A 24,055-nucleotide genomic window follows, 5' to 3' on the forward strand; every position below is an offset into this window, starting at 1 on the left:
CCATGGACCCTCTTACCCATGGTAGCCTATATCCCTAACACATGATTTTAGAAGGTAGGAATGTTGTCTTGTAATGAAGCATTTAATAATATTGAGCAACTCTTGTGTGACTTCCTCTTTCCAATATTTGCATCCAGTCTTTCCTCTATTCCTCTTCAGGCGCCACAGTTCTTTATCCTGGAGTCCCCCCCACTCCTCAACTTCTGCAAAAGGAGAATGACTCATTTCTCCTCTTGCTTAGCTGTTCATTGCAGCTCCCTTATGTACTGGCAGAAGGAGGCGTTGCCGGGCCACATATGAAGTTGTCAGATAGACATAACTTGGGGTGACTGCAAAGGAGGGGGAAATCCAGTAGCACGGAGTGGGGTGTCCCACAGGATGGCACCACTGGGGACTTCCACTGGTTCAGATATGTGTTGGGTGAAAAAAAAAAGGCTACCTAGGGCAAAAACAGGAATAAAGGGAAGTCAGAGGTTAGTTGGCTCAACCACCAGGACTCACTGTCAAGCTCATCAGTAAAGCAATCTGGTACCAATTCATAATCAGAATTTATTAAGTATTACACTCAAGGAACTGCCAGCTTCATGAGAAATACAACAGGCCCTTCCTAGCCCGAAGAAGCTTGAACCTGACCAAGGAGTTCGCTAGAGTTTGAAGGAATCTAGGAAAGCTTTATAGTGAAGGTAGAACCTAAGGAAGACTTTGGTTGATAGGTGGGAGAAGGGTAAAGGATCCCCCAGGAAAGAGGAATGTAGCATAAAGAAAGCATAAGACAGAATGGTTACAATCACGGGATCTGGAATCAACTTGGATTCAAATCCCACGTTCGCAGATGCCTCACTATAGACACTTCTTCAGACAGTCCACTCACTCTCTCCAGGGCTCAGTTTTCTCATCTCGTCCCTCATATACTAGGGACAGCCCAGTAACTACCTCCAAGAGTTTTGGTGGGGATAAATGATGTGACACTTAACAGGGTCAACATATTGTGTCGTACACAGTAAGCGTAACGACTACTTATTACAAATGCTATCAAGCAGGCCTAAACAGTGTGTTCAAGAAAAAAGTAGGAAGTCCATCCTGTCTGCAGCCAAGGTTCAGTGGGAGAAGAGAGGTAGGAACAACTGAAAAGAGAGGCAAGGGGCCAGTTCATGGAAAGCTTTGAATGCCAAGATCAGGAAGTTCCCGTTGTATCCAGAAAGCCATGGGAAACCACTGAAGGATTTCTGCATTACAATGAAAATAAGGCCTTTGGAAGATTCATTTGGTAGCAGTTTTATTAATCCAGATGATCACACAGAATGGTGGAGGGTAGAAAACTGGGCAACAGAAACATAAATCATAAACGAAGATGTGGCAATTAAATGGAAAATGAATGGTAGGTGAAACTTACTGAGCAAGTACTGGGTGCTGGGTGCTGATCTAAGTTTATAGTACCTTTTCAAACCATGCAGTGACCCTGTGAGCTAGGTATTATTATTACTGTTATCATCACCCCGCTTTTACAGAGGAAGCTCTTTGGGTCCTGAGAAGGTAAGCGATTGGTCCAAAGTCCAAAGGAAATAAGTAGCGTGGATGGGATTTCAACCAAAGCAATCCAGCTCCAGAGCCCGTGCTCTCAACCAGAAGGGAGGTTTGAAGACGCTAGCAGGTTTCTGAGTTTGCGATCAAGATGGATGACTGTGGGGCATAGGGTACTAAGGAGAGAGGACTTCTTTTCCTACTAATGCTGATGTAGACATATTGGAGTTTTGGTCAAGAAGATAGGAAAGCAGACATGTCCAGCACCATTGCTGTATGTGTGCCTGGAACTCACAAAAGAGTCGGTGTGGGAGATGTGAAGCTGCAAGTCATCAGAAGAATTAAAATTGAGAAGTCTAAAAGTAAATCAAATTTTGGACCACAGACTTGAGAACACAGCCTTGAAGTTCTTTTGCATATGGTAGATGGAAGGCAATTTAGAAAGTTGAGAAGACACAGAGATAAAGGGGTAAAACTGCCAGGGTAGTGCACCCAGGTGCACGGGGTAAGGAGTTCAGGGAAGGTGTACAGGGCATCTGGGCAGAGGGGGATGTAGGACCTAGAATGTCCAAAGAGATTCAGTGTGAAAGAAAAGCAAGATGAAAAATAAAGACCTTTCAGTCTTGGATCCAGACAGATCTATATTTGAATACTCTTCAGCCATCGATCAGATAACTTCCGGCAAGTTACTTGACCTCTGTCTGCCTGTTTTTTATATATTCAGTGGAGCTGTGAGTATACAGCTTATAAGTTTGTTGTGAAGTAATACATAGTAGTACCTGGCCTTGAGCAAAAAACTATATTTTATATACACACACATAATTCCTATATGTCTGCATATATAAGCATTTACTGAGTTCGGTTAGTATTTATCAGGTCTACACAGGTTGTATTTATGTACAGAGACACCTACATATGCATATACATATACACACAAAATACACGAACACACAAATTCTTGTATAGATACGTGCACAAAAGTCTGGCTCCATGGTGCCCAAAGAGAGTAAGTTTGCAATTTTCAATACATGAGAGTCTGGATATTCAGAAGTTAGTTAAGATGGGAAACATTAACCATACTTTAGAAGAAACAGGAATTTGAATGCCACGACATCAGAGATTTGAGAAACAGATCTGTTCATCTGTATTAGTTTTCTATTGTCGCTGTAACAGCGTAGCATACGTTTGGTGGCTTAAATCGACACACATTTATTTATCTCATAGTTGCTGCGGGTCTGAAATCTGGGTGCAATATGGTACAATGTGATTCTCTGCTTGGAGTCTCACAAGGTTGAAATCGAAATGTCAGCAGGGCTGTGTTCTTTTCTGGAGCTGCTAGAGAAGAATCTGGTTCCAGGCTCATTCAGGTTATTGATAGAATTCAGTTCCTTGCAGTTGCAGGACTGAGGTCCCCATTTCCTTGCTGTCAGCCAGGGGTCATTGTCAGTGTCTGGAGGCTGCCTGCATTCTCTGGCTCATGGTCTCTTTAGAGTCCTGGGAAAACATCTTTGGAAAACTGTCTCCCACACAGTCTTATTTTGGAGTACAGCTTGGTTTTTGTGCTTAATCTTCTGTTTTTTAAAGTTTATTTATTTATTTTTGTGAGAAAGAGAGAGAGAGAGAGAGAGAGGGAGAGAGAGAGAGAGAGAGAGAGCAGGCAAGCAGGGGGAGGGGCAGAGAGAGAGAAGGAAAGACAGAATCCCAAGTAGGCTCTGTGCTGTTAGCACAGAGTCCAATGCCGGGTTCAAACTCAGGAACCGTGAGATCATGACCCAAGTTGAAGCTGGATGTTTAACCGACGGAGCCACCCAGCTGCCCCTGTGCTTAATCTTTTACAAATAAGTTTAACATCATGAATGTACTGAGAAGAAGGTTTAGGTGAGGACAATACTTGGCATTTGACTGTCAGCTCCACTGAGCAGTGTAGATGCAGGGTGCAATGGAGCTAAGAAATGATTGAGAGGTGACAGAAATATGGCTTTTGGATCATTTCCTGGAAAAAAAAAACTAGCAGTGAAATAAGAGTGAGAAAGACAATGGTAGCTGTGGGGAGGGGCATCAGGACTAAGGAGACAAATCCGGAAGAAGAAAACCGGTGGAGAAGTAATCAGACACAGAGACACAGAAAAGAAAGGCGATGAGCTAAGGCAACAAGCTATGAGGTCATCTTTAAAATGTTTAACTCCGTTTTCACAACATTTGAATACACTGCATGATGGGCAAATGATATCCTCACTGAATCTAAGAATCCAGAGGGCAGAAACTTGGGTTTCACGGACACTGCATCTGCACCAACTTGATAAAAATTACCCCGAAACTACCGTTAGTACTGCAGAGTAACTGGAACCTTGATGGTTAAGTCTTGGACAGCTACACACAATGCCATGCGTGAATCCGCAAAGCCTGGTTCGAACCCACGATAAGAGCAGTTTCCCGTGCGTTTCCACCTGTCTCCATGCTGCCTCTTGGGTCCATCTCTCTATTCCAATTTATTCCACCGCTGAATTTTTCAGCATCTGCCGTGGTTACTCCTGCTTTGTTAGAGGATATTTGCCTAACTCCTTTCATGTTTTCTCTTCCACTTCCAATCAATTTTCCCCTTTGCCTACAGGTTTCTGCGCTGCCGGGCTTCGCTCACGTAGGACAAAGAAGGGTTGCACCTCTGGGTTCAGCTCACCACCGTCCACCTTGTTTCAAGGAAGTAAAGCACAAGTAGCTACTTCCTCCTTCTCTGTGGTCGCTCCTGAGCGACCCTGGCAGCAGGGTTCTTTACTGAAGTTCATTACTTCCTGCTGCAAAGGTGGGGACTGAACAGCTCAGTTACCTTGAGAGAGCCTTGAGGGGCTTAAATGAACACAACAAAGCCTCTTATTTCTAAGTGTGGAGCTTTCAGTGGGCTCTGTCTGTAGAATACAATAGTTTTTCCTATCCCCTAACTTCCGCTCCCAGTAGCAAAGTAGAAACGATTTAGGCATTTTATATTGCCGGGCAATATGAATCTCACTGAGGGAGAATGTAAATTTGCCCCAAAGAGAAACAGACATTGTGTGTGGGTATGGTGTGTACCATGTGCATGATGTGTGTTTGTTGTGTGTATGTTGTGTGTGTGTGCGTGTACATAGGCGTAAGTGATCTTCACTGCATTAAAATAATTGACAGATTCCGTTCATAGCCCTTCAAACATGTATCAAGTGGTGATGATATTGTTATATTACTGCATTTAAATGGGTCTTAGGAGGCAAAGTTTCCCACTTAATCAGGATTTGATGTGGGAGTGAAAGGGAGGAAAACATTCGTTCCTTACAGAGTCTCATGAGCCCATCTTAGAATCTAATGGCAATCAGTGAAGCGGTGATAGCTTTTTTCTTTTCTATGGCGGACTTAACGTTGGTCACCAACTTCTCCAGGGAAGAAACACTATAGCCTGGAGATATTTATATATCTCACCCAAAACTCTCTTAATACATTATACAGGAAATGAGGAACACTGGATTTAATGTTTGCCCTTTTCTCAATTTCCTGATGGGTAGTTAGCTATTTATCATTCACCTTGAAATTTTGGGGAAAGGCTTCAAGACTTCAGCGTTAGCTTGGTCTGTTGCAAAGTGGAGAACCCCTAAGAAGCAAGCATTCGTTCTTACGGAGACCATGCTTTAATTCAGATTCCCTGCCGTCATGCTCAAAGCCAGAGCATAACAACCTGACGATAACAACAGCAAACGTACACAGCTATTATATGGTGTTCTCGGCTTGTGTTTCACACAAATATATATAGCTGGATGGTTAACGCTTTTTAAAAAGCCAGGCAGCTAATTCTTCACCTCATGTTCTTCTCCCATTAAAAAATAATCAACCCCAAGTCAACATAGTTTCTACTGGACAATGATTCTGCCATCTTTTAAAGAAGACTGAAAGGCATTCCGGGTTGAGGCAGATGATTTCTTTTACAAACGATTGGATGAAAACATTCAATAGCCTCCCAGAAGATGGGAGTTGAGGGACTCTGAATGGATGCTATTATCTTTGATCATATGGACTATTGGCCAATAGCCATTTTCCCCCAGAGATGGGCGTTGTCTCTGCTGGCTGGCTCGGATCCCATGGGACCTTCCCACTGCTGGCAAAGTTAACTACACCCCAGAGTTATTTCACTTAAAATAAAACAAGCACCCAAAACTGGCCTCCTGTAGTCACTCCAATTGCTAGTTACCTTGCTTTCACTATGAATGTCAGCCACGGTTTAATAATTACCCTGAAAATCACATTGCACACAAGTTGTATGGAGAGGCCAAGGTCTTTCAAACCTTTTGAGCTCTGATGGAAAAACTGGTTAATTTATATGACATTGGCATCGCATGTATTTTATTCTCCTGGTGGTCTTTTTACTGCAGAAGGATGCGTCTTTATAAAGGGAGGGCAATGAAGCATTTTTACCTAAGCAATTTTGATAAGGAAGCATTGTCATGTAAATGCCAAACCCAGAGCATATGTGCAACAAAATATTCAGACTAACGAGGCTTGCTGGTGGGTCCTACAGACGGCCTAGGGTACCTTGGCAACCAGTCTGCACACAAGCCATTTCTTTAATGGCATCTTAATGCATTCATATCTTCTAGGGCCTCTGCCAGGAGGAGACAAAGCTAACAGCATACTTTTTTGAGTGTTTAATGCCTTGCAAGGTAGAAATGGGAGAATAATGGAAGGGTCTTGGCTTTTCCGTCAGGAGCTTCTTTCTGTTTTTCAGAGAATTAATTGTTGGACTTCCCTTATGTAGCTACGTGCACTGTGGTAAATTGTTGACCTTTTGATGTGTGATGGGTCAAGGTCCCACATTAGAGGACAAATTAGCCTTCTGCTATCTGTTCTTGTTGGGTGCATAGGAAGGACTGAGAAACAGGCGAACAAGGATTGGGCAACCCTAATAGGGGCACCGGTATCTGTTTAATCTGGTTCATGAGAATGGCAGCAAATGCAGAGAGGCTCTGATCTTTTGTCGATAATTTCTAGGTCCTGGTCCATGCCAGGTGTCAGTGGTAGAGAGAGTTAAGACAGAGTGCTCATCCACAGTCCTCATGAGAGCTAGTGGTACACATCAAACACTCTATGGAAATACAAGAAGGCAGAAGCTAGGTGTCCAAAGACTTCATACAGGCATGGAGACGTGAATCAGGCCTGGGCAATACTAGGACTTTGAAAGTCGCCACTATAGGAAGCTGAAGGGAGAGGTTCTCTTGTGAGTGCATGAAATCATGTGGGGAGGTTGCTAAAAAATATGGATTTCTGGATCTTATCTAGGATCTCAGCAGGCCTGATGGGGGCCTGGTAATCTGGTTTTGTAACTAACCTCCAGGTGACTCATCTGGATGCTCCACGGACTACACTTTGAGAAACCATGACTCAGAAGCTGGTTCACCTCATAGTTTTCTTAGGCAGAAAATCATATCACAGTGACCCGTGGGGCCCCACCTCCCAGTGCAAATTGTTCTTTATACTAAAGTCTTATTTGTAAAATCAAATGTTTATTTCCTTCATGTATACTCAATAAGGCAGAATGAACTAACTAGCTACATCATCCTGAACTTTGGGGGACCGAGGAGAAAACCTTGGAGTGAAACCAGCCATTGAAAACTGGGCCTAAGATGGGCCTCATTTGTCCTTCAATTTGACTTCGTGTCCTCTTTGTTGGCCATCTCTTGGACTTTTGTAACTCTGGCCATACTTGTTTCTCAGTTATCATCCGAATCAGGTTTTCTCAAACTCGACATACTGACATTTGGGCCAGATCAGTCTTTTCGTAGGGGGCTGTCCTGTGCACTGCAGGATGTTTACAAGCATCCCTGGCCTCTGCCCACTACATACCAGTATCCCCTCCACCCCACCCTGCTGTGACATCCAATGACATCTTCAGGCATTGCCAAATGCCCTCTGGAGGGTTTGGGGAAGAGGGAAAAATCACACCTGCTTGAAAACCCCTGGTCCAGAGGAGTCTTGGTGGCTTAGTCAGTTAAGCATCTGACTCTTGATTTTGGCTTGGGTCATGATCTCATGGATCATGAGATTGAGCCCTGCATTGAGTTCAGTGCAGAGCCTGCTTGAGATTCTCTCCCTCCCCCTCTCTTTCGCCCCTCCCTGCTTCTCTTTCTTTCTCTCTCTCAAAATAAATAAATAAACTTAAAAAAATAAAAAAAAAAATCTCTGGTCCCAATGCTAATGCAGCTTATTCAGCCTCAATATTTCCTTGGTGATGGCTTTCAGGCCCAGTGACCTTCTGGCAGATAACGGAGGTTTCTCTTAAGATCAGAGCTAGCTCCTTTTGAAAGTCAAGTTGACAGTCGGTTGATGGGAAGGACCTCAGGACTACTGGCCTTCAAGTCAGCTCCCTCTTTCACTTCTCCATCCCTCAAAACCCCACTACTGGAATGAGTCAGGGTGTGGGTTTCTGTTACTCTTCTGGGATGTCCCTATTAAAGCACAGCTATCACTTGCTGGGAAAAGATTGGAAGCCATTATAATCTTCACTAACTTATACCTGATAGAACTCAAGAGGCAAGCACATTTCAGCAGTGTGAAGGATAAGGTTGGGAATGTGGTCTTTGCCCTTACAAGTAAGACCACTGGGCTGGAGTCTGTGGGCTTGTGTGTGATTCCTGGTCTTCCCATGTGCTAGCTGTGAGCCTCTGGACAAGTTACCCAAACTCTCCGAACTTGAGCTTCCTCAACTGTAAAATGAGGGTAACTATATAGCACATACCTCACCGAGTGTTTTGAGGCTTAATAAAAGAAGATTTATGAAGAGCTTAGCACAGAGCCTGGAATAGAATCAAATGCTCTGTGGATGTTAACTACGAGTTTCATGAGGACGCCGTTGTGTTGAGGAGATAAGTGACCATAAGCTGGGCTGCCATATTGTGTGTTGAGGGTGTGGATGGTCGTAGATGCTTGTGAACTGAACACTAGGAGGAGTGGGGGCGGGGGGCGGGTATTAGAAGGGTACGAGCTTTGAAAGTGGTAGTGAAAGGGAAGACATTCCAAAATGAAGGGAGAGCCCAGAAGACCCCGTCGGCCTGGATGTGGATAATTAGGCTACATGGCTCCTCCTCCAATGCACCCTGGACCCTTCCACAACTGACCTCTTTGTGCTCACTGTTCCTGGCAATGCTACATATTTCATTTTTGAATCCCCACTGTGCACATCCACAAAAGCTTCCAATTATCCTATTTCTGTCATCTCCCTTCATCTCCCACACAAAAGACCCAAATGCCAAGGAAGTTGAGAAAGCCAAGATTTAACCAGTATCATATGCTTTTTTATCTTTTCATGATTACTTTTCTGCCCAAGCAGGACTGTAAATTCCCAGAGCAATAAACAGTATCGTCTTTATGTCTGCACTGTGCTGGGCCTCCTCCCAGCATGTGGCAAATACCAACATTATAATTACCAATCCGACGTTGTGAACAGGAGAAAAGGGCACTGCATTTTCTGTTCTCCATCTTCTCCTTCTCTCATTCCACAACTTTTCAAGGCCACCGCAAGATATCATAGTACACTGACAAGGAGACATTTAATCTGACTTTGCCCTCTTTTGCAAGGGCGTCATGGATTGGGAAGCAGATCCATCACCTAGATTGTGTCAAAAGATCTTTGGTGGCACTGAAAATTGGCATTTCTCTTGCGTGGCTGGCATTCAGGGTTATATTTTCAGAGAGCAGTTTTGAATTTGTGTTCACGCCTTATCTTTCCGAGCCCATGACTACTGAGGGGAGACTGCCATTGAGAAGTCATTTCCTTCTTTCTTCTAGGCAGTGTGCACTTGTGTTCACAGGGAAAGGAGCATGGACGGCAGACAGGAGGTGTGTAGTCCATAGTCAGTTCACTTACCGATAGCCTGAGTGACCTTGGGCAAAACAGTAACCTCTCTGGCTCCCGTTGTCCTAGAGCATTGTTTCATCTCTAAAATTCTATGTTTTTGTGTTTAAAAAAGGGTGGCTCGGTTGAGTGTCCAACTTCGGCTCAGGTCATGATCTCACGGTTCATGAGTTCGAGCCCTGCGTCGGGCTCTGTGCTGACAGCTCAGAGCCTGGAGCTTGCTTCGGATTCTGTGTCTCCCCCTCTCTCTGCCCCATCACAACTCATGCTCTGTCTCTCTGTGTCATAAAAATAAAAAAAATATTAAACAAAATTTTTTAGCGTTTATTTACTTTTGAGAGACTGAGAGAGACAGAGCACGAGCAGGGGAGGAGCAGAGAGAGAGGGAGACACAGAAACAAAGCAGGCTCCAGGCTCTGAGCTGTCAGCACAGAGCCCGACACGAGGCTTGAACCCATGAACCAGGAGATCACGCCCTGAGCTGAAGTTGGACACTCAACCGACTGAGCCACCCAGGCGCCCCTGTTGTTGTGTTTTTTAAATAAAACAGTTTGTCTCATCCATTTCCAGATAGACTAGTGACTGGGCTGAGAAAAAAAGCTTTTTTCCTTTTCTTTCCTTCTTTTTTTTTTTTTTTTTTTGAACCTCAAGTGCCAATTAGAGAAGAAAGACAATCTGTAATCGGATGCCTTTCTCCACACCTAGTCCAGATGGTACATCCAACACTACCTGTCCCTTGCTCCCTGTGCCCAGCCAGGTTTCATTTCAGAAGTAAACAGCTGTGCTTCCTGACTAGATGACATTGTCCTTGACATGGTTTATAAACAGGACATTGAAGAGAATTTTGGCACTGTTTTCACACCCACTTGTTTTCTTGATATTCCTTGATTATCCTAGGGGGAACATCTCTACCCCCTCACCTTCCGGAGCACATCCAACAAGTGCCACGACTATACCTGGACTGGAACCTTGAGAAAAAGGACCCAAGGGCAGAAAATGTGATTTATACCAAACGCTGCCCTGAGCCCTGCACATTACAGTTCTCAGGCCCTCCTTCCTTCCTGGGCTTCTTAAGACCTGCTGTTGAGTTCTTCCTTCAATCTGATGGGCTCTCTCCACCTTCATTCTTCATTCCCCTTGATTTAGGCAAAGCTATTTTCTGTTTGCAACCATTTGTTTGCAGCCACTTGTTTATGTACTCTGCAAAAACAGGGGCAGATATTGTGCTACGTATTTAAGACAATCAGAAAAATAAAACAACTTCTTTGCCTTTACAGAGCTTAGAAGGGCTGGCTTGGCAAGTGCTGTAAAGGGAAGTTTGCACCGGAAAGTACTAAAAATTAAACAAATAGAAATCTCGTTGTTTTCTCTCCCAAGTATTTTTGTTTTTGTTTTTTTAAAGAGAGAGAGAGAGTGTGTGTGTGTGAGAAGGGGACAGGGGCAGAGCAGGAGAGAGAGAATCCCAAACAGACCCCATGCTCAATGCAGAACCTGACTTGGGGCTCAATCCCACGACCCTGGGATCATGACCTGAGCTGAAATCAAGAGTAAGATGTTCAACCGACCGAGCCACCCAGGGGATCCCCAAGTATTCTTGTAAGCACTAAAATCAAACAGCCAACTCATTAAAAAAAATAACTCCTTACCTTTCTTTCCAAATTCTATTCCATATGACCTCACCTTTAGGTTAGTATCACCTTCTACCTAAGTAATACAATCAGGGACTTGCTACTCATTTCAACTACCCTCCCCCCTCATCTGCACAACTAGCTCATCACTAAATTCCAATGATTGTATCTTTTCTCTTGATTATCCCCTCCAGTAGTTTCCCTGTCTAGCGCCAGGTTTGACCATGTCATTCCCCAACTCAGAAGTCTCAGATGGCAACCCCCTTGTCAATACTGTTTCCCCAAACACACTCTAGACCTTCCTGATGTGTGAGTCAGGGCTCCAGACAAGAGATATCTGATGTCAAGTCAACGTGAGGAACAGTGGACTGAGCAAACCTAACCCGGTATCCTCACTGAGAACTCCCCAAAGCTTTAGATCGCCAACGTGCAACGGGAATCTCTCGAGGAGTGTCTCGTAGGCAATATTTCTTGGGGCACTGCAGCATTTTCTTACAGAGCACTCATATTCTGCGTCACACAGTCTGGGGAAGGGTCTCCACAACCCGCACATCCAGTGAGACACCGGGGAGACAGAATCAAAAATATTTTCAAAAAAGTAAACGTTAGCGGCGTCTTTTCCAGGGTAGATGGAAACCGTAGGAGTTGATGTGAGGAAGCAGGACAGTCTGAATCAGGGGCAGATGCCAGGTCGCACTGGTGCTAAAACAAAGGGAAGGCACGGGGCACACTGGGTGGCTTCGTCTGTTAAGCATCTGACCTCGGCTCCGGTCATGATCTCGCAGCTCGTGGGTTCGAGCCCCGCATCGGGCACCGTGCTGACAGCTCAGAGCCTGGAGCCTGCATCAGGTGCTGTGTCTCCCTCTCTCTCTGCCCCATCCCTGCTCACGCTCTGCCTCCCTCTCTCTCTCAAAAATAAATAAACGTTAAAAAAATGTTTTTAAACAAAGGGTGGCTGGTTGCTTCAGGACAGGACCTCTGTCCCCTCTGCCAGTTTTGGCCCTGCTCCTATCCCAGAGTGAGCACCAGGCATCACCCACCTCTCCCAGCAATGATGGCTCAGAGCAGAATAACCAAGACGCTCATGCACATCCGCAAGGGAGATACAGAACTTAAATACTTAAAACAATTTGCTTGAACTGGGCAAAGGGCAACATCTACTTAGGGATGTGGCTCTGGGTTTCCTGGGCTTCTGTGAAATCTCAGCCTAATAGGATGAGGCAGGGACAGATTTTTGTGGTTGTGTAGTAAGCACTGAATAAGCACTGTAGTTGGCATGGAAAATAATTCATGACCCAGTTAAGGTGAAAATATGGGACATCTGAATCCTCCCTCCGTCCCTGCCCTCCGCCCCTTCCCTGCAATAACTGGTGATACTCTAGTGTGGTTTGTAAACAGAATTTTAAAAGGATTTATTGCTTTCAGTGCATTAGTTTCCATATCTTCTGCTTGCATTATGTTGCTGAAAATTAAGTTAAGTGTCAGATATGTATTACCACATTCCCCTTTGATATTTTTACAGCAAAGAAAGGATAATTTGACTTGGTATTATTTAATTAGACCTGTGGAAATCTTTCTTAATTAAGAGTCGGAGTACACGTTTTTCGAAATCTAAATATGATCTTCAGCCTTACATTTACATTAACATCAGAATCATTTTCCACTCATATCAGTCAAACATGCTGTAATGTATTACAAGCAGCAGAATCCTCATGGGGTCCTTGAAACTGGAACCTTGAATTAAAGTGAAACTCTAATAAAAACTTACAGGATAGTGACAATCAGGCAGCCAATGACTCAACTCGGTTCCACAATTGTGTTTTCCTGCCACTAGTGTTTTAAAACATTGGAAATAGTCGACAGCATTTAGAAATAAAAAAGATTTTACATAATAGCCTCGGCTACTGACTTCTCTTAAAAAAAATTCAAGGTAGGATGTGGATCCTACCTTCTAACATGGGAACAACTGCTCAAGTGTCATAACGGCCACACCCTTTGTGTGGGTCATGCCTTCTTTAATTTACCATGCTCCTCACTGCTCCCATCGTCTTCTTGTCTAGCTTGTGTGGTCCCTAGGCATCTCAGTTGGAAGTCCCTTGACTTGAAGTCACATTCAAGATCTTATCTTTTAGTAAGGCTATTGTAACTTGGAATCTGATCTAAGCCTTACTGGATCCCTTTACTTTAAACAACAAGCCTAAAGATTTCTACTGCCAATATATGCGCAGTTAATCTAGGTCTATAGGAGATCCATAACGTAGTCCTGAAGATTCCCCAAGTGTGAATAATGTACTGATATCTTAATGTAGTAATAAAACTGTTTCTGTTCTCACATTCTTACCGGAACATCCCTACCTTGAGTGCATGGGGCAAGAGAGTATTTCTGGCATTGGTTAAGCCATTGAAAGCATTAGAGTCTACGACACTTCCTCTTTAACTCTTCAATTTTTGGTGCTTGTGTGAAAAACTGGTGTGGCAGTGAATGGCATGGTTCAACACCTCTTCATGTAAATGATGGGAACACGATGCTTAGCAAAACCTCGAAGAAGTGACAAACTATTTGTTTTAAAGTGGAAACAAACAGTCTTCAATTAGCAATTTTATATTAACAATGAAAGAAAGATCCTAAGAGCTTTAATATAAGAGGTTATAAGGATATTACTAAGTTACTTAACTATACATATATAATTTAAAATTATTTCCCCCATATATTATTAGAACATATCACAGATCTGGAGAAGAAAGTCAGCACCTCATTCAATAAAATACGGATAGCAGATTAGAATTAATCTTGGAGACACTTGATAATTCCAAAACTCTATTATGTTAGAGGAGATTCACTGTGTTTCCATTAACGTAGTTAATGGAAAGATTAACAAATGTTTCCCTTTATTTCCTCCATTTATCCCTGGAAAACTATGAGAATATTATCCCTCTCTCTTCATAGAAGGTCCCTGTACTGGTAATCACTTAGGTCATGACGCAAGACTGTAGGAGGAATCTTTCAAATAATTTACTAATTTCATAATACTATTTCCAGATAATGCTATGGTCGCATTTTTCTTATATGTTGTAAGATGGTCAAGAGATGATTCTGCCATACTTCATACCCTCTAGCAACATATAGTGGTATTGACATTTTTCCTCCTGGTGTCAGAGGACATTATTTAGTAATGGACTTATCCCCGAAATCCTCCCTCCAAAGCACCAACACCATTTTTTTTCAGCTCTTCTATTGTTTCCACAGTCACGGTTTTCCTTCTAGGATGATTGAAGTTGGGCAGAGAATTCACCTCTGATGCACCCATCCATCTCGCAGTCGCCCACCTTTCTGGCCTCTCTGATCTCAACATGAAACCACATAACTTTTAAACTGTCCTAGGAGTATAATCCAAATATGATGCCAAGACTTTGCTGCTGACATCTTTTGTAGTAAATGACAAATGCTTATAGCTTGGCCCCACTGTCCAATAGCTAGACCGTACACAAATTCTGCCCCCTTGGGGGGGGGGAAAAGAATGAAAAAATGTAGAGAATCAGGAAAAAGATGAAGAATGTTAGGAAGAATCTGGCATTGCCCCTAGCTTTTCTTAAACTGCGAAAGATGGGTAATTGAAAGGTCGGACATAGTGTAACCATCAAATGGGATATTTTTATTTCAAAAACAACAGCACTCACAATAGGAAAGATTGAGAAGAGGGAAAGGCAAAGTTATAATGAATTTCTGAAATTCTCCAGTGCAGGCGCAAGCCCATTTTCCCCAAATTATTTTGATATATGACTAACAGCGAACAATTAGTAACTGCCCAGGCTTGGACTTACTATAAGATTTAACGAGGTTGGGCTTGCATGTAGGGTGCACAGGTCACTCCTATATTTTTATTCAGGAAAGAACTATTTGGCTCTGGAAGGTATCTAGCACTGTTTATTACAAAACCTATTAGTTTCATAATACATGGGAAGCCAGGTTTAATGTATAAATAATGTTAGGAGAGAATATAATATTCATATCCATCGCAGAGCAGAGGAAAAAGGGATGGAAAGGTTCAGGAAGGCAAGGAGGCACTTGGGATGTGTGTGTGATCGAACCAGGCAAAATCTCGGGGCCCTAAAGATTATTTGGGTCAGCATCATCAAGCTTTTACAATTTGGTCTGAAATTCAACAAGTTATTTCCTATATATTACTTTTCAAACGGTCTATTTAAAAGTTTATAGTTGGAAGGACTAAATGCAGGATGTTGAAGGTTAGAAGATGCTAAGCCTCTTGTGGGTGTTTTCTTTGGTAAAATTTAGAAGACTACCTGTGTTTATTTATTTTTTAGATTTGAGGCAGAGAGAGAGAGAGAGAGAGAGAGAGAGAGAATCTTAAGGAGGCTCCACATTCAGCGAGGAGCCCAACACGAGGCTCGATCCCACAACCCTGGGATCATGACCCGAGCCTAAATTGTCGGAAGCTCAATCGATTGGGCCACCCAGGCTCCCCAACTACCTGCGTTTAGATGGATGTAATAAAAAATGCATCATTGAATTTCAAATGAACTAGGAAAACTCTTCAAATGATAAGTTGCTATAAAGAGAAAAGATATTTTTCACAACCAGTCAAAATGTAATGTGCCATTCGTTTTCCAAATGCAAACAATTCTTTAATATAGCTTGGTTTTAAAACAAAATCTCTTTGAAATAGATACCACCTCACTCATCAATAATTCCATCTGCAGGATTTCTAGAAGCCTAGGAACCACGGGGCCAGGAATAAAACATGATTTTTCCATAGGTTTGAATCTGGGCCTTCAAATATTTCTAAGAAAGGCAATTATTGGTTGTGAATATCCTCAACAAATTAAAGTTTTAAATTTCCCCTTTGAGAAATACATCCTCAAGAAACCAGAATCCCTGCTTTGTATTTTTTTCTTTTTTTCCTTCTCTCTTAGAAGGGACTAATGGGCAGTTTTATAAAAACCCACACCTCACCAGGGCACCTGAGTGGCTCAGTCGGTTGCACGTCCAACTTCAGCTCAGGTCATGATCTCAAGGCTCATGAGAACCCCGTGTCGGGCTCTGTGCTGACAGCTCAGAGTCTGGAGCCTGCTTCAGATTCTGTGTCTCCCTCTCTCTCTGCCCCTCCCTTGCTTGTGCTCTGTCTCTCTCTCTCTCAAAAATAAATAAATATTAAAAAAAAAAAACCCACACTTCATGGGCATAGGACTAGGAGAGGGAGAATTCCAGATTAAGTGGAAAGACAGGGCAGCACTTCCCACTTACCTTTCCAAGCTGTTTCTAGGGTGGATGTCCAGAGTGAAAAAGCTTCTCCCTGATGGTTTATGTCAATACCATTGCAACAGTTAAAAGGGAAACTCTTTTGGTAGAAGACAAGAACTTTTATGAATTGACTTTAAATTTTTTTTTTTATTCACGTTCATTTATTTTTGAGACAGAGAGAGACAGAGCATGAACGGGGGAGGATCAGAGAGAGAAGGAGACACAGAATCCAAAACAGGCTCCAGGCTCTGAGCTGTCAGCACGGAGCCCGATGCGGGGCTCGAATTCACAGACGATGAGATCATGACCTGAGCCGAAGTCGGACGCTCAACCGACTGAGCCACCCAGGCGCCCCTACGAATCGGCTTTTTAATTGTTCAGAAAAAATATTAGTAATTATTAGGTTGATTTTTTAAGTTTATCTGTTTGTTTTGAGAGGAGAGAGAGAGAGAGTGCAATCAAGCAGGGAAGGGGCAGAGGGAGAGAGAGAGGGAGGGAGGGAGGGAGGGAGGGAGGGAGAGAGAGAGGGAAAGAGAGAGAATCCCACGCAGGCTCCACGCTCAGCACAGAGCCCCACATGGGGCCTGAACCCACCACACGGGGATCACAACCTAAGCCCAAATCAGGAGTCGGACGCTCAACCAACAGAACCACTCAGGTGGCCTTAGGTTGATTATTAAAAAAATAGTCATATGACTCCACTCACATGAGGACTTGAAGAGACAAAACAGATGAACACAGGGGAAGGGAAACAAAAATAATATAAAAACAGGGAGGGGGACAAAACAGAAGGGACTCATAAATACGGAGAACGAACTGAGGGTTAGGGGAGGGGTTGTGGGAGGGGGGATGGGCTAGATGGGTCAGGGGCACTAAGGAATCTACTCCTGAAATCATTGTTTCACTATATGCTAATTAATTTGGATGTAAATTTAAAAAAATAATAAAGCAAGTTAAAAAAAGGAAGTAAAAAATAATCATATTCCAGATCTGATGATTAGAATTTTCCCAAAAATATAATTATTCAACCTTCTAAGTGTGTGGAATAAATGGCCTGTTCAGTGCCAAGTGCTTTAACTTCACAGTGTGTGCAAAGTTGAAGGGGACCTACAATCCTAAAAGTGCCCAAATTTCATGTTGTGTAGAAGACAGAGTGGAGCCTGTCATATAGGAAATATGAAAATAAATATTTGCTGACTGCATGCCCAACAACAGGTATATTAAGCACTCTTCCACGGCAAGGTCAATGCAGACCCAAGCAAGCCTCAGTTTGCTTTACTTTAAAAAAAAATTAACGTTTATTCATTTTTTGAGAGAGAGAGAAACAGAGAGAGCGAGTGGGGGAGGGGCAGAAAGCAAGGGAAACACAGAATCTGAAACAGGCTTCAGGCTCTGAGCTGTCAGCACAGAGCCCAGTGTGGGGCTCGAACTCACGAACCGTGAGATCATGACCTGAGCCGAAGTTGGATGCTTAACTGACTGAGCCACCCAGACACCCCTCAATTTGCTTTTCTGCCCTCCTCTCCCAATATGATCCCGTAATCAGCCCATAACGCAGCCCTTCTTGGACGGGTTCTTGCCTCCTGGTGTCCCCCTGATGAACTCTCATGGCACCTGCTTCACGTTCTTCTTGTGACAGTTGCCTACTTCTCTTTGGGTGGTATTCACTTATTACAAGCCAACTGCCCTATTGCTGCCGTATCTTCTTAGACATAGTTAGTTTCTTAACTACCTTCCCATCCTTGAGAGAGCTTAGTTTCAGAACTCTCATGCAGCAGATGCTCCTTAATTATTAAGAACGTAACTGGCTTCTCTAAAACGTCCATAGAGTGTGTTAAGTCTGAAGTCTAAAGTGCTATTTCTTAAGAATTTATTGGAAAATGCTTAAAGAAGAAACTTGAATTGTACTCATTTATGCAGGAAGGGCCCTGGGCATCATATAAAACTAGAATGTTCTCACCGGATTATTTTCAGAGAAATAATTTTTGATCCAACCATGTGTCTTACATACCAAAAAACGTTCTTTTCAAAGAGCCATGTTTAAGTGCCAAGTGAATGCTAATTTTGGAAGTCGGAATGTATTATTAATCATGTTGTCGTGGCTTCCAGTGAATGCAATTACTTACTATCTATAGCAGAATTGAGCTAATTGATTAACGTTACTCTGTAAAAACACAAGTGGGCACAACTGACTCTCTGATGCCTTCTGATATTTGGCAGATAGGGTGCTGAGCCCATCATACATCATCCAGTCTCAGCCTGCTCTTTCCCTCCAAGTTCTTTTAAAAGACGTTTCTGAAGGGTCTGCATATACCTGAGAAGTAAAAATTGCCTGGGCAGCTAGGAAAGCATAGATGTATAATGCTGGATCATGGCCCTAGCTCTTTGCTTGACATTCATTATAGAAAGTTCGAGCCCCGCACTGGGCTCTGCACTGACATGGCAGAGGCTGCTTGGGAGTCTCTCTCTCCCTCTCTTTCTGCCCCTCCCCCACTTGCACTTTCTCTCTCTCTCTCTCTCTCTCTCTCTCTCTCAAAAATTAATTAAAAAAAAAAAGAAAGATTTATGGGACACTGAATTTCTATTTTTCTGCAACTGTTACGTTCCCGCATGTAATTGCTTGGGACCGCAAAAGGGAAATAAATGTTCGCTTCACTCCTACTTTCTAGAAACCTTAAGTGTTTATTTCTTCCTGCGCGTCAATAGGACCACTGCCTTTGCTATCTGAATCATAAAACTGATCATACGGGCTTTAAATCTGAGCAGTCACCACACAGCATTCCTGAGACAAAGCAGAATGACCCTTATTGAAAAGATGCAGAAAAATGCTAAGTGTGACAAAGGGTATAATGGGCTATATAACAAGTTTTATTTATTTATTTATTTATTTATTTATTTATTTATTTATTTATTTAATAACAGGTCTCTTTGGACTAGACCTTGACACTTCCTGGGTTTATGGCCAATTATATTTTATTGAGGCTGTGAACAAACACGAATAAACCCTTCAATGCCCGTTAACTCGTGGATATAAAGTTAAATATCATCCTCACGCAGATGTTCAGGTAAAAAATAGGGGCTCACATTTAACCACATCTGTGATGAAAGAGGCAGGCATCATCGATATCTTTGGAAACTCCTTTAAGCCTAAAATCGTATAGGTGCTGAAACAAGAATGAGCTCATGAAATGATCCCAGATAAAGTTCCATCTGTCCTCTAGTCTTCTCCAGTATTAAAAAAGTTTGCCTTTATACAACTTGATCTACATAGTAAGTAAAAAATTTCAGTGCTTTCCTGGTGGCTTGGCATTGGCTAGGATACACCCCAAATATTATTTTATAATCAGTTATATCTGAATTTGCCATTTTATTTCGTGGCTATGACAGAGAGTAGGTTGTATCAGTGATTATAACAGATCTCCTTATCAAATTACAGTAGGAAATTAAAGCAAAAATTGGCTCTGTACCCACACATCCTGGGTCGTGATCACGGTTAAGTGTGCGATTAAAAAGGTCTCTTGAACCGCATACAAAAACTCACATAAATCCATGCTTTTTTTACAATTTAAAAAAATACAAAAAGGAAAAACCGAGAAGCTTTATTCTATCTTGCTTTTTCCTCTTCCGTAACTGCGGTTTTCTAACACCTATTCATTATCCACTTTGGGGAGACATCTAAATAGGAATCACCAGCTGAATTTTGAATGGATTCATCTAAAGCTCCACCTTTGAGCACGGGAGTCAGATCACCACTGAGGCAGTAAAACACTGTTAAGTTACGACCATGACTGTGCACCTAAAAGAGAGCATGCGCTAGGAAATCAAGCGTGTGTGAAACCGAAATGGCAAGGAGAAAGCTAACAGAAAATGATACGTTCAGTATTTTTACTGACTGAAATAATCCTCATGCGGTATTTAAAGAAGAGTGCCAGAAAATAACCTCTAGGAACTAAGAATAGTTTAAGCTTTGGATTCGTTAAACCGCAAGAATACGGTTTAGAATCTAAGCCTAAAAGAGTTCAAGGCAGGGCAGGTTCTGGGACTAAGTAAGCCCTTCCCTGCCAGAAAGGGCTTTGCCATTGGAGATGTGAAGCCTAGAGCTCAACTCCATCCAACGGTCCTCGCCTCCTGCATCCTACCCAGGCCTTAGTCTCAATTTCCTGCTTCCTCTGTGGTCTTTAGCACACAGCTACTTTTAATCCACTCGGTCCTGAGAAATCCACTTGGTATGGTGTATTTGGCATTCTCTGTGCGACGTTAACAAATCGACATTGATTGCTAGGAGGTAAGAGATTAAACGAAATAACATCTGCCAACATTTATGCATTCTACTACACAAATTTTGTCCTCACTGGCTTTGTACTCACAAGGTTCTGAATGAAATAGCAGACTCAGTGGTAGGTGGCGAAATAGGACAGTAGATTACCTTTCCCATACGTACAGGGCTCCATTTAAAACTCTGGTTACCAGGCTAATGGCTATGACATCGCAGCTGAGTGAGTCCACATCTAAGCGCAGAACTACACAGCGTGCATCCATGCAGACACTAACTGTGCTTGTATGGATAGAACGGGGCCGAATGTTTAAAGGCAACACAAGGTTGGAAAGTTTCTTTGACTGCAGAACAAACAGAGCCAGAGACACACATGTGCCTACAGAGCCACCCCCACCAACTTCAACCAAATGGCAGCAGAGGGTGGGGAGGGAACAATGAAAGCAGGGCTTGCCAAATGTGGGCAGTGACGCCTTCAGAGAAGCACAGTGTCTCCTGCAGAACCCCAGGGTGAATCTCCTCAGCTGCCATTTCTCTGCTTCTCATGGTCTCAGTTTGAGATCGGGTTCTCCGCCTGGCCCGGGGAAGTTTAAACAATGAGCAGTCGCTTGGAGAAGTAGCACTTTTCCCAAATTAGGGGAGCAAGCTTCTTCTGGTCCTTTCTACTGTACCCAGAGATAATCTCCATGATTCTGTTTCTCCTTTCAATTCTTCCGTCTTCAAGGAAGTCATCTGAAGTCTTGATGATGGTTAGTAACTTTCAGCCCATGGGTAGTGAAATACACTTTCCCCAATTAACAGACTCAGAAAGCACTTGAAGGATATCTTAGGTGATTCCAAAGGTCCTTACTGTTTTGTGATAAATTCAGGCAGAGTTTTTCATTTTATTTTACTTTTTCAGCTGTGCAAAAAGAATCTGTGATTCGACTCTGACCCCACTTCTTCGCCAATGACCACTCCAGGGCTGTTTGTGGAGACATCATTTCTAGAAATGTTCAGTGGTTCGTTTGTTTGTCCAAACAAAAGCCTTCCCTGCCTATCGCATCAGACCCTGAGGGTGATTCCGCCCCAGTTCCGAAAGCTCCAGACTGTCCAGGCTCTGCTCAAACTCAGAGCTAAAAGAACGACGTGGGTCTTTAACTCAGAACCATCGGCACTTTTTGAACAGCATGGGCAGACATGGGACAAAATATGGTAAGCCACGAGGAACAGATAGATTTAAGGGAATAAAAACCAGAGTCACAAAAGTGGCACAGACGGAGATGTCCCATTGTCTGAGAGTGGCGCAAAAGCAGACTGGTTTTAGGGCGAGCCTTACTAAAAGGCCTTTTTAAAAACAATCCAGTGCCGCTTCGATCTGAAAGAGGAAAACACATTTCACGCTTCATTTCTCTGACTGCTCAGTGAGCTTGCTCCTCACTTTAAATCTCTCTTTGTCCTTGATCCCCATCTCTACATTTTGCCCCACTTACTTCTTCTAATGGCTTGTGTACTTGGACAATGCCTTGGTTCACCGGGCTTCGTCCACCGAGCCCCCCCTTTTGAATAAGTTTTTCCCTGATGAGTCTCTTAATATGCCAGCTTCCTTATCTGGTGGAGAAGCGAGGGGCCATCATGCATACCAAAACGTCTCCTTAGCAGGAGCACAAAATAATAAACAGAGTATGTGGTCGCATACAGAAGTCATTACTTTAATTTCTATGACGCAGGTGGGCAGGAAGTATTTTCCTCATTTGACACACGAGGAAGAGGCACGTTCCCTCGGTGTGGCACGCATCACGCTGGGCTCACTTTTCATTGAGGTCAATGGCACTGCAAGGAATCACCACCATGCTGCCTGCCAGGATTCGGAGGCTCAAAGAATTCAAGGAAGGCTCCCACAGTCCCAAGTTTTTCAAATGACACGGGTCCAGTACGGAATCCCACGTGTCAGTGCTGTTTCTGTTACAGCACAGCATTTGGGGAGTGAGCGTTCTGGAAGGCAACAGATAGACACTTCTGTTCCCAACACAGAGCTCTTTAATCTGAAGAGATTACAAGAAAGTGATTTGCCTTTATTTTTTTCCCCTTTGTTCTCTCCTCAGTGGGGCGCCTGGGACCCACACACTCATATTCTGTTTCTGTAGCATCTGCTGTTATTGGTTTACGCTACAGACTAACTGGGACTCATGCTCTTTGTATTTAATCCTTAAAGCAACCCCAAGAGACTAGTTTGGAGCAAGAGTCCTTTTATTTATAGAATGGGCAGAATTGGCTTTCATCCCTGTAGAGATTTATTCCTCTAAAATGATCAGAAAAAAGTAGCCAGGAACTGGATAATATTTGCTATACTTGTTAGTTAGCATTTTGCAGTTAGCATATATGTGGTTTCACTGGAAGTTGCACACATACTCTGGAAACACATACTCTTTGGATAATGAGGAGGGAATAGCATGTAGTTAAAAAGGGTATGCGTCTTTCATTGTGAGACCCAGGCAAATGTCCTTGTTCGGCCACCAACTCTTATAAAAGTCACAGATGTCAATTTATCTCTTTGGCCTGAGTTTCACCTTTCAAGTGAGGGAGGAATTCTATGATCTCCAATCCCTAATATTTTATTATTCTCTATAATATGTATGGAAAACCATGAATTTTTAAGAAGAGTACCAAACAGCTTGCAATATTGGACACTGAGCAGAATGTCCTGGAAAGTGATCCCAGACCTGAGTCAACAGAGAGGGGAGGGCAGGCAGGTTTGGTGGGAGAGGTGAGCGGGGCCAGGCTGTTGGAGAGGAGAGAAGGAGAGTGGGGTTAAAGAGGTGGGCAAGTCTGGGCCACAGGGACATTACACAGGTTTGACAAGGGCCACCCTGGGGTTGTCCTTGACTGCATCTCTAGCCTTGGTAGTCTTTTCACTTTTAGTTTTTGCATTTTTGTTTATTTATCTGACTCATTGGCCAATTCGATAAGGATGACATTTATGCACTTTAGGAAGATTTTCTAAGGATGGGAGAAAAGATAAAGTTTTAATTCATCTCAAATCTTTCGTCATATTAATGGATACCCTGGTCTCCCCTGTCCCTCCCTACATGATTTAAAGAAACTAAATGGAATGTTTTGTGTAATTTAGTTTTGTCTTAATCAAAAGCACCCATGCAATGCAACAGAGCATACACTGTTGAAGTCGGGCAGAAGTCTTGCACCACTCACCGCTCTGGTGTCCCAAGAGACAGACAGCCTAATGGCCACAAGCAATGGTTTGGGGTTCAAATCACAGTTACTCGATGAGTGACCTTCCGCAAGTTCACCAGTTGTTACACCTGCACGGTCCAAGGCAGCAGCCACTGGCCATAGGAGGATACAGAGTGCTTCAAATGTGGTTAGTGTGACTGAGGAAGTGAATTTTTAATGACGGCTAATTTCAATTAATTTTGATTTAACTTGAAGAACGGATACTCTCTCCAGTTATCTGAGAACATCCAACTAGTTTTGAAACCACTGAGATATGTCAATTTACTCTTTCAACT

General features: G+C 43.0%; 1 protein-coding gene and 1 long non-coding RNA gene across 7 annotated transcripts in view; one reads left to right on the forward strand and one right to left on the reverse strand.

The window, feature by feature from the left end:
- DOCK10 (dedicator of cytokinesis 10) overlaps positions 1-24,055 on the reverse strand; it is a 268,554-nt gene that overhangs the window by 173,676 nt on the left and 70,823 nt on the right. The window lies entirely within an intron of this gene.
- Positions 1-24,055, forward strand: part of LOC113596337 (uncharacterized) — a 28,896-nt gene that overhangs the window by 3,792 nt on the left and 1,049 nt on the right. The window lies entirely within an intron of this gene.

This window comes from Acinonyx jubatus, chromosome C1, assembly GCF_027475565.1.
Source record: "Acinonyx jubatus isolate Ajub_Pintada_27869175 chromosome C1, VMU_Ajub_asm_v1.0, whole genome shotgun sequence".
Taxonomy (NCBI): Eukaryota; Metazoa; Chordata; class Mammalia; order Carnivora; family Felidae; genus Acinonyx; species Acinonyx jubatus.